At 35.2% G+C, this 2157-nt stretch overlaps 1 pseudogene; it reads right to left on the bottom strand.

Annotated features, from left to right (window-relative positions):
- LOC109829019 overlaps nt 1-2157 on the bottom strand; it is a 13345-nt pseudogene that overhangs the window by 223 nt on the left and 10965 nt on the right.

Below are 2157 nucleotides of genomic sequence, written 5' to 3'. Positions count from 1 at the left end.
AGCCACTGTCAAGAGGATTAGATTATGTCACACAACGGCATGTATATATTCTTTAGCTCTTATTGTCGGGAGAAAAAGAACGGTCTGTTCCTTCGACACTTTGCTCTGCCAAAGCCCAGGATCTGTACAGACACTACCCTCCCAGATAACGAACATGCACACTGCAAGCAAAGAAACAACCATATAATCTCACTTGCTCAGTAAGGACACAAATTAAAAAAGGGTTTTTTTTTCCTGCCAGTATTAGTTCCTTCAATCTTTCATATTTTAAAATTAATCTTTCAAATCATTGAAAATTGTTATTAGGTGCCCCAACTTAAGTTACTTTGAGATTAGTCCCTCAAATCACAGAAAATGCTAATAAATACCACAATTTCCACAAGTTTTTTTCAAATAAACTCTCTAATTCCTACTTCTACTCTTGATCGGAGGGATTAATTTCAAAATAATTTTAAGAATCGGGTGTGTGAATAGCAATTGCAGTGATTTGTGGATTAATTTAAAAAATAAATTCAGAACTGGGGGACCAAATAGCAATTCCCGTGATTTGAGGGACTAATTTCATTTATGAAAGATTTGAGGGACTAATATGTTCTTATTATAACTTAAAGATGATAGGGTTATTACTATACTCAGTTACAAGAGGTAAACCCCTAATATTTCTTCATGAGCACTTTGACCCCTAATGTCCCAGTGGAGTAATCTCTAGGTTACCTGTATCCGTCAAGTGGGTATCAAGTGAGGTCAACGTGTGTTGCACATGCATTAACATTACTGAGCAGCAGGAGACCCACTGTTCTTTACTAGGTGTTGAGCATACACCATCTACAGTACAAGTGCATGCAAGGAGAGATGACTGTCAGGATATTTAGGGTCTAGGTCGCTAGCTAGCCATTGTATAGAAGATGTATTGCACTTCTCTCAAAATATATATTTAGTAAAGTTCACCGTTTCAAGGAACAACTTATAGAATTTGGATAGTTATAAAATTATAGTAGCAAATTGCATGATGCATGAACCAAAAGGATCGTTATAAAGAAACACTTAAGCTACCTATGGACAAAATAACCAAATTCGTAAAGAAAAACAATAAACAAAAATGTAGCTCAATAAACTATACTGGTTCAAGCAACAGCTTCGGGATTTGAATATAGGATTATAAAATTATTGTAGCAAAGGCATGAAGTCGTATATCACAAAGAAAAATCAAGCTACACTATAGGAGGAAAAAACCAAAACAGTAAGGGATAACAATAAGCAAAATGTACCTCTTGTTCGGCTTCTCATGTTATGAACCTGTCCTGCAAGCTATGAAACCGCTGTACAACTTTGGAAGACAGACCTCCATTTGGAAATTTCTTTCTCTTTCTCAAGCGGAGCAAGCAATCTTCTGTATCTAGAACATATGAAGCCTGTGGTATATGCATTTACAAAGACATTAATATGAATAAACATGCATTTGTATAGTTTGCACCTCGGAATAACTATTAAGTGTATTTATCTGTATTTCCATTACTACTTACCTTAGAGGAATTACATGACATTTTAATTTCAAGGCCATTCAGTACTTGAACCCCCTTCATGACTTCGGCAATATCATCATCCCTAAATTTGCGTTTGTTCCTGTGGATTTGTCATACTATCAAGATTGACAATTATTACAAAAACCTCAAGATTTAGATGAACTTCAAATACCTTTTCATTAAGACACAATTAAAATTCTCCTCTGAAATACTTGCAAGGAACTCATTATGTAAGTAACCATTAAAATTAGGGTCTATAGAAACAGCAGTCACTTCAGGTTTTTCATGTCCGTATTCCATCAGCTGAATGGATAATCGAGTCGGATTCAATTTCTGCACAGAAAATATTAAAAAATGTAACATTATTCAACCATTACATTCAAGTACATATGATGCATATATAAAAAGATCCTAGAATAAATTTTAAATCTGATAATTAAACCCACCCCCAATTAGGTGGTAGCAGCAGGGAGGGAGCAAAAGGAAAACAACCAGCAAAAGCACCTTGGTGCTAAACTTTTAGCAAACACAATTCTCAAGCTCAAGCATTATCCTTTAGCCAAATACTATGGTCAACACTCAACAGTAACCAGCTGTATGAGGTCAAAGCAAATTTACTGTAAACGGAGTTTGT

This window comes from Asparagus officinalis, chromosome 1, assembly GCF_001876935.1.
Source record: "Asparagus officinalis chromosome 1, Aspof.V1, whole genome shotgun sequence".
NCBI lineage: Eukaryota > Viridiplantae > Streptophyta > Magnoliopsida > Asparagales > Asparagaceae > Asparagus > Asparagus officinalis.
The sequence above is the reverse complement of the archived record's forward strand: the minus strand, read 5'-3'. Positions and strand labels throughout refer to the sequence as shown.